Source organism: Narcine bancroftii, chromosome 3, assembly GCF_036971445.1.
Source record: "Narcine bancroftii isolate sNarBan1 chromosome 3, sNarBan1.hap1, whole genome shotgun sequence".
In the NCBI taxonomy this organism is placed as follows: Eukaryota; Metazoa; Chordata; class Chondrichthyes; order Torpediniformes; family Narcinidae; genus Narcine; species Narcine bancroftii.
The window spans coordinates 180,179,605-180,191,587 of record NC_091471.1 but is presented as its reverse complement, the minus strand read 5'-3'; the positions used below and the strand labels follow the sequence as shown (position 1 = coordinate 180,191,587).

General features: G+C 39.0%; 1 long non-coding RNA gene and 1 pseudogene across 1 annotated transcript; one reads left to right on the top strand and one right to left on the bottom strand.

The window, feature by feature from the left end:
- Window positions 1-3,104: 3,104 nt before the first annotated feature.
- LOC138756312 (uncharacterized) lies at window positions 3,105-3,636 on the top strand. The gene is made up of 2 exons (XR_011352972.1): window positions 3,105-3,164; window positions 3,253-3,636. It is a non-coding gene; the product is annotated as an uncharacterized lncRNA (long non-coding RNA).
- Window positions 3,637-7,888: 4,252 nt separating this feature from the next.
- On the bottom strand, window positions 7,889-7,980 carry LOC138759665 (U2 spliceosomal RNA; annotated as a pseudogene).
- Window positions 7,981-11,983: the final 4,003 nt, after the last annotated feature.

Genomic DNA, 11,983 nt, shown 5'->3' with positions numbered 1-11,983 from the left:
TAGAAGGAGGCCATTCAGCAGGTGAAAAATCTACTGAGATGGTGCGAGAATAACAACCTGAGGATAAGATGAAGGAGATGATCGTAGACTTCAGGAGGACCAAACTGATCACCCTCCACTACACGTCAATAGCTCAATAGTGGAGAGAATGGAGAGCACCAAATTCTTTCGAATCCACTTAAACAAATGACCTATCATAGAGACACAACATCTTGTCTCTTGTGAGGAATGTGCAACAGTGACTGCACTTCCTGAAAAGACTGAGATGGGCAAGGCTACTGGCCACCACCATATCAACCTTCTACAGAAGCTTTATTGAGAGCAATCACAGTGTGGTGCGGTTGCTGTAGACAATTGGATAACAGGTCAATCGACAGGACCATAGGATCACTAGAGTCTCCCTCCACTGATATGATCAACTGGGATCGTTGTCTGAAAAGGCCTATCACCCCACACTCAGCATCATTCAAATACTGTCTTCAGGAAAGAGGTGCAAGAATATCAGAGCCAGCACCACCAGGCCGAGGAACAGTTTCTTCCCACAAACACTGAGAATGCTGAACGACCAAAGGAATTACTCACACTAACCACCTGAGACTCTAATATTCACTATACAATATTAATTTATTGTTATGTATATCTGTCCTACATATGTATAGTTTGTCTGTATGTATATATGTGTTTGATGGTTGTATGCCTGCATGTTTTGCACTGAGAACTGGAGAACGCAATTTCATCTGGTTTTACTTGTAAAATCAAAGATAATAAACTTAACGAGCACGCAGTCTGTACCATCTCTTGGAGCATTCACATCGGGCCTGTTCCACCACATACTTCCCTTCAGTTCATATGCGACACATCTACATTGTAAATCATTGTAACCAATAAACTTACCAGGATATTTATGGGATGTGAGAGGCAACTGGAGCAGCATGTGGTCAAATGCCAAATGTGGAAATGCCTCTTAGAAAGAACTGGAGATAAGGGGTGATCCTGGCTCACTGAGTGATCTGCCATCAGTCCTTAATATATAATTTTGTTTAGTTGGCATATTGTTGGGGTTGTTTTATTATGTCCAGCCACTCAGTTTGCTGTGTAATGTGGATTATTTCTGTCATAAACAATAAGACTAGACAGACAAAATGCAAGGTTGCTAACTTGTCAGATGCTGATAGATGAATATGAAAATTGTGGGCTTCGGCACTTACATTTATTATCGAAAGATGTGCACTGGAACTGATCTTTGAATTGATTTATTTGTTTATTGCACATGTACAGTAAAAATCTTTGTCTTCAGACAGTTCAACCACTACTTAGTACAGCACAAAGTGCAAGAATAAAAAATAGTGTTACAATAAAACAAAAGTGCACAGTCCAGTGATAAAAAAATAAGAATACAGTTAAACAGTGCACAGTACCATCTTACACTAGTGCAAGGTCCACTGAAGAGTTTGAGATCAGAAGGAAAAAAATGTCCTGAAAACTCATGTACCTTCTGCCCAGAGAAGGGAGAGAAGAGAACGTGACCAAAGTGGGATCTGTCTTGAAATAATTTGGCTGATTTCCAAAGGAAGATGGAACCTGTGTGGTACATTCATAATGATGGACAATCATGGAGAAGCGGTAAAATTTACTGAGATACTTAGAAGTCCCAGGTATTGAAATGTATGCAGGTGGGATGCTTTGTGCTCCAGGAAATGTAGGAGACCCAAGTGGCTTCAATTATCTCACGCAGGAGTGAGAATTCACGGACAACAGGGCAAGAATTTTCATGATCTCACAAGATGAAGGTGAGCTGGGCACCACTGAAAAGACTAGCCTTTGTTATAGACTGACCATACATGCAAAAAGGCATGCGCAAGAAGTAGGCCAGTAATACTGTTTGGAAGCATCCTCGTCACTGGCGTCACTAGTGGGGTGTGGGAATCATGGACCATACCGGGTGACATCATCAGAAGGGGTGACACCAAAATGACAGTCCCTAAAAATTTTGTGCAGTATTTCAGCAGAAATGTATTATTTTTTAATAAAAATATCCCTGTAGTTAGTTATAATAACAAAAATATTTTTTGTAAGCCCAATTGACATGTATCGATATACCTACAAAGCTAATTTACTTTTTGAACCTTCTAATGCACTCCGGTCAGAGCTGTAATTATTACCCATTAACAATGATGTTCGAATCGCATAGTTTCATCTGCACGTGCTACAAGCACACGCTGTTGTTTTTGTTGCTGCTGGTGTTTTATAGTCGCTGCTTTTGTCAAAATCTTTGGTGTTTTAGCTACAATATTGTGGTAATTAGTATTTGTGAACCTTTGACAATAACTTTTTTGAGAATGAAGTAGTGATTAAAGAAAAAAGAAGAAAAAATTTAAAAAAGCTTCTGCTCAGGTACAAATAATTTTGTAACTGGAAATGTTGCAGTTCAACCTAGAAAAATTTTACAAAAGAGTTTTGTTGTTACTATTTTGAATTCTATTGTTTCTTACCAAATTTTCACTTTAACCCAGTAGTTTTTAAACTGACCCCTCCCCCACCACCAAACATTCCATCTTCAGTAATCCTATGCCATAAGTGCTCTGTGATTGGTAAGGGTTTGCTTAAGGTGGTGTGTGAGTGGGAAGGGAAGGTCGAGAACCACTGCTCTAGACCCAATTGTTACTGAAATATTTTGCTTGAGAAAAATTGTCATTGGCCCATTTCCTTTGGAGTTATGAAACCATGCACATAACGAGTCAATTAGGGATGATTAAAACAGTGGTTTTCCACCCTTTTTTCTTTCCACTCACATACCACCTTAAGCAATCCCTTACTAATCACAGAGCCCTTATGGCATAGGGATTGCTTAAAGTGGAATGTGAGTTTAGAGGGGCAGTTTGAAAACCACTGTTTTAACTATATGAAACTATGTAAATGTAAATACATTTAGGCAGTGCGTAAGATAGTGTAATTTTAATTTTGCTATAGTGAAACCCTGATTTTACATGCCCCGATTTAATGCGAATTCAGATATAATGCGATGAGCCATTTGACCTTTTTTTTTCTCTTTCTGGAACTGAGTTAATTTCATGTTTTCTTTTCTTTTTTTTAGATCAAAATGGAATAAACTGCTGGCAAAGCTCATGTGATGTTATTGTTTTGTGTAAACAAGACTGGAACATGTAAGTTAAAGCCGCTCATGATTGGCAAATCTCGCTCACCCCACTGTTTCTACCATGTCAACATGAATTTATTACCATTCAATTACAGACACAGCAGCAATGCTTGAATGACAAGTGTCATCTTTGAGGATTGATTTCACAAAATTGTTGTCCCTTCTGTCCGCATAAAGCTAGAACCCAAAGCTCTTCTTTTACTTGACAACTATTCTACTCATCTGCCAGCAGTCAATCTAGTAAGCCATGATGGAAAGATCAGAGTTTCTGACCTCCCCAAGAACACAGCATCCAAGATCCATAAAAATTCTCCCACTCAGAAGCATTCTAGAGTTTGCTCCCAACCAGCGACCTGCTGCGTTCAGGCAAGGAACACTCGATCACATTTTTTAGGAATAAACTGTAAATTATGATTTCTCATTTTCTTGAGCATTTTCATTAGTTGCTTTTTTCATTAAAAAGCTTTATTAAAAATGAATTTGTGTTTTAATTTCTACAGTTACAATGATTTATTTGTGGAATTCTTCAATTCAAAGGTCAGAAGTAAAACATGCAAAAAAAACTGGTCAAATAGGGTGAAAATAGAATTGTTTTAGGATGTTAAGACAACATTGGATCAGTTTGAATTCTGATTTTCTTGAACCCTAATTTAGCACAACCTAGATTTTTTTGTGATAATTCTTTTCTGGACCTTGATGATTGCGTTATAATGGGGCCACTCTGTAGCTGTTTATTTCTCTATTATTGCTATTACATTCAGTGATATATGGGAATTATGATTTACAAATAACATTTGTACAAAAACATGACTAAGGATTCTGTATGGTCTGGTACAAGAGGAGGTCCATGGGGAGTGGGGGTGGTGACACCATGAGTTACCGCACTGCATGATACCAACCCTAGTGATGCCACTGATCCTCATTTAGATTAATTTAAATATTTCATTGTAAAGAAATAAGTAGCATTCATGAAACAACTGCTAGCATTGCCACAGACTCTGCCATGTTCATCTCAAAGGAGTGCAAAAGACATGTAAATCCACTTCTATGCAGGACCCCAATAGGCAGCAGACATCGAGTGATGTTCTCCCCTTAAATATTGTAGCCTCACTGCAACATGATCGTGAATTAATCAGACCCAATGAAGGCACATAACCTCCAATGACAAGTTAGTCATGATCCATCTGACCTTATTCCCTCCTTGTATGGGGGTTGTAGGTTAATTGAGATATTTGGGCAACATGGGCTCTTGGGCTGGAAGGGCCCTGTTACTGTGTCAATGTGTGCCTAAATTTTAAAAAATATGCATTTTAAAAATTCGAACATCAAAATTAAAATTAAAACTAAATTTTAAAAAAATACAATCTACCATTGATCATGTCCACCTCTGATGGCAGGGTTTCCTAGAAGAGGCAGAGAAATTTTAAGGAAGATGCACAGTGACATTTAACATCTGCTCCTATTGCCCCTTTTCTAGAACTCCCTCCCTTTTATTATGAGGATATTTGAAATGAGATTTTGATGAGAGAACAACAGTGAAATATTGTGCTCCTCTAGCCAATGGATCCTTAGTCATGTTCCTCTGTGCACCTTGACATGGTCAATTGGTGCAGTGATCTAAAATGAACCACAATTGGACTATCATAAGTGATTTCTTTCTGCTGAATGAATTTGCATTTCATTGACCTGAACAGTCAGCTTTCTGAATTCAGCACTGGACCTACAAATTGCCAATCCAATCAATATGTTGTTCTGTGAATTACTCACAGCTGCCATGGCTAACATAAAAACTAACCAACATTTACACTGAGCTGCAGTTGAAAAGGGTCAATGTTGAAGAGTGTTTATACCCGCAGTGTGTGGCTGACCCAGGGAAGGGGTATTTTGAACTGAGGCAGAGCTCTGTGAATTAGATGTAGCTAGTCAGGAAAGACAGGTTTTGCTGCAGGTATCAAATTCTTTGACTTGGCTTTGTGGATGAAGATTAATGGAGGGGTAATGTCCATGTCAGCTGCAGGCTCGTTTGTGGCTGACAAGCCTGATGCGGGACAGGCAGACACGGTTGCAGCGGTTGCAAGGGAAAATTGGTGGGTTGGGTGTTGGGTTTTTCCTCCTTTGTCTTTTGTCAGTGAGGTGGGCTCTGTGGTCTTGTTCAAAGGAGGTTGCTGCCTGCTGAACTGTGAGGCGCCAAGATGCGCAGTTTGAGGCGATATCATCCCACTGGTGGTGGTCAGTGTGGCAGGCACCAAGAGATTTCTTTAGGCAGTTCTTGTACCTCTTCTTTGGTGCACCTCTGTCTCGGTGGCCAGTGGAGAGCTTGCTGTATAACACGATCTTGGGAAGGCGATGGTCCTCCATTCTGGAGACGTGGCCTACCCAGTGCTGTTAGATCTTCAGCAGTGTGGATTCGATGCTGTTGGCCTCTGCCATCTCGAGTACTTCGATGTTAGGGATGAAGTCGCTCCAATGAATGTTGAGAATGGAGTGGAGACAATGCTGGTGGAAGCATTCTAGGAGCCGTAGGTGATGCCGGTAGACGACCCATGATTTGGAGCTGAAAAGGAGTGTGGGTATGACAACGGCTCTATATATGCTAATGTTTGTGAGGTTTTTCAGTTGGTTGTTTTTCCAGATTCTTTTGTGTAGTCTTCCAAAGGCGCTATTTGCCTTGGCGAGTCTGTTGTCTATCTCGTTGTCGATCCTTGCATTCGATGAAATGGTGCAGTCGAGTTACAGGATCAGGAAATAGTTCATGGACATATTACAATCACTGCAGATAGTTCAGCAAAGAAAGGTGATGTAATTTTGTGCATTATAAATTCTGCAGTATTAAACTCTCTCATCTGTTTATCAATGAAAGTTGTTGCTGTTGAAGATTGAATTGTAGATAGGGCCATTTTATTTGAATTTGAAAATTATAATTTGGAAGGCTCTCAATAAAAAAAATTATCTCTGTATGAACAAGTCTGTTACTGTCCATGTTATCTATTCTTTGATGGTTCTCGAGTTATGATGTGTACAGACTAGGAACAGGAGCATCAGTCCACCCCATCAATGCTGACCATTATGTGTGTTGAGGGAAGTGTTCAGGGTATTATTGGTAGCCTTTGTAGGCACATAAGGGAAATGGATGGTTGCTTGGACTTGAGCCAAATCCAGCACTACTGGCAAATCCCAATGCTTGATGTGCCATCTCTTTTGTCAGAAACACAGAAATTGTGGGGTTGTGCTGATGCAGCACAGTTGCCCTTTGGGGATGTGGGGCAGTCGATTGGAAGGATCTTATGGTGTGGAAGTTCAAAGACAAGATGGCACCAGGCTTGATGGACCCAAGCATGCCATATGTCTTTTTTTTTCAGTATTTCACATACCCCAGTAGTAAAGGCCTCAGAACTCTAAGCTGTCCAGTTCATTAAAGCTTTTTGCCACCTCTACCCAAGAACAGTGAGAAAGTTTGTTCTGCAAGCAGTCCAGCTGTCAATAATAGAGCAGGAAAAAAAAAGTTCAGAGTGCAGAGTTAAAGAGAGTGGTAAGTTAGAACAGGGCAAAGCTGACAATATTGCAGATCTATTGCTCAACAGATAGCAAGATGTGATCTTCCTAAAGGCTCTTCACTGATAGAAATGTGATTGTTTTCTGCCCTGGTCCCTAATTCACACTTAAAGGCCAGTCACATCCACAACAATGCCCCAAGAAATTGAGTACCGCCAGCAGCAGCATCACTGAACAGCATGAGCATGTCAGCCTGCAGAGAAAAAACGCTCCTGGTTAAGCACAGGAGAAAACTTTCACTGCAAGTTTCGACAGGGGGGGAAAAAAAAATCACTGCTAGTTAAGCACATTTTGCAAACTTTGGAAACTTGTGTGAACAGTCGTCAGTAAAGTCTGAAGTTGCAGTCAAGTTCTGCAATGTCCGCATTCTCCCTTAAATAGAAAGAAAAACAGCAAACTGAATGGATATGTTCTTCACTATCTTGAGAGCCTTCTACAATTGTTGTGGAATGCAATCTTGAACTTCAGTTTACATTAGGAAGGCCAGAAATGATTAATGTAATTGTTGATCAGAATAAGAGAACACTAAGTGGTAGCATCTAGTGGTAGACACTGGGAAATTTTCAGAAGCAATAAGCGATCGCTAACATCTATCACAGATGAGTAAATAACTAGATTTATTTTCTTTAGAATTTCGAAGGATAAGTAGTGATCTTATTGATACATACAAGGTCTGAAGAAGGAATGATAATGAAGAAATTAAGAGGTTTCAATTGTGATTGAGTCTCCAATGAGGGGACATAATTATAAGAAAATGATAATTTTAAACTAACATTCTGTTTACAGGGGTGATTTCTGAAGTTTTCTGTCCTGGTCAATTGGGAAAGCTAAATTACTGGAAGTCTTTAAACAGTGGGTAGGTAACAATTTGAATGTTTGAAGATTTGAGGGTGATTGAGGAAAAGGCGTAGTGAAGGGATGAGACTTGGGGCAGGTGGGCTATGATAATAATGAAGGGGGGAAAGGCTTGGGGATGCAATTGAGCAACTTCCATTCTAATCTCATAATGTTCTCATTTGAAATGTCGAAGCCTAAAATTGAATTTTGCATTAAAAGTACCTCCCATATAATTTTCACTTCTTCATCCTATTTTTGAATATTTTATTTAAATATTCCATACATGTATTCATGTCAAAATACAAAATATAATAATAGAATCATATCAAATCCATTATACATAATGGTTTTATAAAATCCCCCAAAAGAAAATAAAAATTAAACTGATAAGAACAGATACTACACTTGATCTTAGCCAAAAGGTAGATAGCTCTAGCCATAGCAAAAAAATGTATTATGTCAACCTGGAAATTGGAAGATAATTTGAAAATACAGCAATGGTATATAGAAATGAATAAATGTATTCCATTAGAAAAAGTAACATATAGTTTAAGAAATAATATTGAAATATTCGAACAAATATGGGAGCCTTACATGAAACACAATAGCGAAAACCAACCGGGGACAATCACTACCTAAGTTAACGGAAGGAAAAGGAAATGAAAATAATGGACTCAGTGGAATTTCTTGTGTATTTTTATTGAATAACAACATTGTTTGACTGGTTTAATGTATCCTAGATTTTGTACTTTAAATGGACGGGAGGGGGGAGGTAGGGAGGGTGGGATGGGAGGAGGGAGGGGGGGAGAAAATGGCACTGTATATGTGTGAAAAGGAAAAAGTGTGTATCATGGTTAATGTGATTTATGGTGTGAAAAATAAAAAATTGAAAAAAAAAGAAAATAAAAATAAAGATAAAAACCCTACCAACCCCTCCTCCCAAATAATAACCCCAAAAGGAATAGAAAAGAAAGAGAAAGAGAAAAAAAAACAAGAGAAATAAAAGAAATAGACCTGGTTGTCTTTCACTGAATTCTAAACTTATTTCAAATTTGTTTATTTATTCCAAGGAGTTAACGAGATTTCACAAGGTTTAGGGAAAGCCATTTACAAATTTATACTGACAATATGTAAATATGGGCACCAAATTTTCAAAAAAAGTATCATATTTATTTCTTTAGTTATATGTAATCTATTCAAGAAGTACAAAGCTATGAATTTCCGCATCCCATCTTTCCAAACCTAAATGAGAATCTAATTTCCATGTCATTGCTACACATTTTATTGCAACAGCTAATGCAATTTTTACAAATTCTTTTTGATATAAATTCAATTAAAATTTTGGACTTATCCATTAAATATTGCCAGTAAAAATAACATTGGATCCTGTGGAAATTTAACTCCTGTGACTTGCTCCAAAAACGTTCCTAATTCTATCTAAAATAGTCTCAATTTTGGACATGACCATGTTGAATGTAAAAATGTATCAATCTCTTGGCTATATCTAAAACATTGACCTGAAATATCTGATTTTAATCTATTTCATTTTGGTGGGATGTGATGAAAGCATATTTATAAGCCCAATAATAAGTTATACTTCTAAAAGTAAGAGGACTATATGAAAGAGGTGAAACAATTGAAGACAGAAAACAAATTTAGAAAAAGACTTGCAAAGACAAATTAATGAGGAGAAACGGAGACAACTTAATAACATAACATAACATAACATAACAATTACAGTACGGAAACAGGCCATTAGGCCCTTCTAGTCCGCACCGAACCAAACACCCCTTTCTAGTCCCACCTCCCTGCACAATGCCCATAACCCTCCATCTTCTTCTCATCCATATACCTGTCCAACCTTTTCTTAAATAATACAATTGACTCCGCCGCCACTATTTCTCCCGGAAGCTCATTCCACACGGCTACCACTCTCTGAGTAAAGAAGTTCCCCCTCATGTTACCTCTAAACCTCTGCCCCTTAATTCTTAACTCATGTCCTCTTGTTTTAATCTTTCCTCCTCTTAACGGAAATAGTCTATCCACATCCACTCTGTCTATCCCTTTCATAATCTTAAATACTTCTATCAAATGCCCTCTCAACAATCTACGCTCCAAAGAATAAAGACCTAATCTGTCCAATCTCTCCCTATACTCTAGATGCTTAAACCCAGGTAACATTCTGGTAAACCTTCTCTGCACTCTCTCCACTCTGTTTATATCCTTCCTATAATTAGGCGACCAGAACTGCACACAGAACTCCAAATTAGGCCGCACCAACGTCTTATACAATCTCAACATCACCTCCCAACTCCTATATTCCATGCAATGATTGATAAAGGCCAGCATACTAAAAGCCTTCTTCACCACCCTATTCACGTGAGTTTCTACCTCAGGGAACGATGTACCATTACTCCTAAATCTTTCTGCTCTTCTGTATTCATCAATGCTCTCCCATTTACCACGTATGTCCTATTCTGATTCTTCTTACCAAAATGAAGCACCTCACACTTATCAGCATTAAATTCCATCTGCCATTTTTCAGCCCACTTTTCTAAGCAGCCCAAATACCTCTGCAATCCTTGAAAACCTTCTTCATTATCCACTATTCCACCTATCTTAGTATCATCTGCATATTTACTAATCCAATTCAACACCCCATCATCTAGATCATTAATGTATATAACGAACAACAATAGGCCCAATACAGATCCTTGAGGCACACCACTGGTCACCGGCCTCCAACCTGACAGACAATTATCCACTACCACTCTCTGGCCTCTCCCTTTCAGCCAATGTTCAATCCATTTGACTATCTTAAAATTTATACCTAAAGACTGCACCTTCCTAACTAACCTTCCATGTGGTACCTTATCGAAGGCCTTACTGAAGTCCATATAGACAACATCCACTGCGCTACCCTCATCCACATTACTAGTCACCTCTTCAAAAAATTCAATCAGATTGGTCAAACATGACCTTCCTCCCACAAATCCATATTGAGTGCTCCTGATCAGACCCTGTCTATCCAGATGTTTATAAGTATTATCTCTAAGAATTTTCTCCATTAATTTACCTACCACAGACGTCAAACTTACAGGCCGATAGTTGCCAGGCTTCCTCCTTGAACCCTTTTTAAATAATGGAACCACATGCGCAATGCGCCAATCCTCCGGCACTATCCCCATATCTAATGACATTTGGAAAATTACCGCAAGAGCCTCTGCTATTTCCTCCTTCACTTCTCTCAATGTCCTGGGGAAGATCCCGTCTGGTCCCGGAGACTTATCCACCTTTATATTCTTCAAAAGCCCTAAAACTACACCTTTTGTAATCTCTATATTCCCCATATTTACCCAATTTGCTTTTTTTATCTCACATCTCCCAATATCCTTCTCCTTAGTGAATACCGAAGAAAAGAAACTGTTCAATATCTCCCCCATTTCTCTAGGCTCCACACACAGTTTTCCGCTCTGATTTTCTAAGGGACCAATTTTGTCTCTAGCTTTCCTTTTACCATTAACATATTTGTAGAACTCTTTTGGATTAGTTTTCACCCTGCTTGCCATAGTTTGCTCGTACCTTCTTTTAGCTTTCCTAATTCCTCTCTTAAGATTCCTCTTACATTCAATGTATCTTTCAAACATCTCCTTAACTCCATGCTTCTTGTATCTAATGTACGCCTCCCTTTTTCTTCGAACCAAGCTTCCAATATTCCTTGAAAACCACGGCTCTCTCAAACCTTTTGCCCCTCCTTTTAACCTAACAGGAACATAAAGCTTTTGCACTCTCAAAATCTGATCTTTAAAAGACTTCCATCTCTCTACTACATCCTGCCCATAAAACAAATTGTCCCAATACACACCCTGCAAGTCCTTTCGCATCTCCTCAAATCTAGCTTTTCCCCAATCAAAAACCTCAACCCTTGGCCCTGACTTCTCTCTTTCCATAATGACATTGAAGCTGATGGCATTATGATCACTGGACCCAAAGTGCTCGCCAACACTAACCTCCGTCACTTGACCCATCCCATTTGCCAACAGTAGATCTAACACTGCTCCTTCTCTGATCGGCACCTCTACATATTGTTGTAAAAAACTATCTTGCACACATTTCACAAACTCTAACCCATCCAGTCCTTTCACAGAATATGTTTCCCAATCTATATGTGGAAAATTAAAATCTCCCATAATTACAACCCTGTGCTTATCACAAATATCTACTATCTCCCTACAGATTTGCTCCTCTAGGTCTCGGTCCCCTCCGGGTGGTCTATAATACACCCCTACAAGTGTAACCTCTCCTTTCCTACTCCTCAGTTCCACCCAAATAGCCTCCGTGGATGTGCCCTCTAATCTATCCTTCCTAGACACCGCTGTAATATTTTCCCTGACAAGCAATGCAACCCCACCTCCTCTTGCCCCTCCGACTCTATCA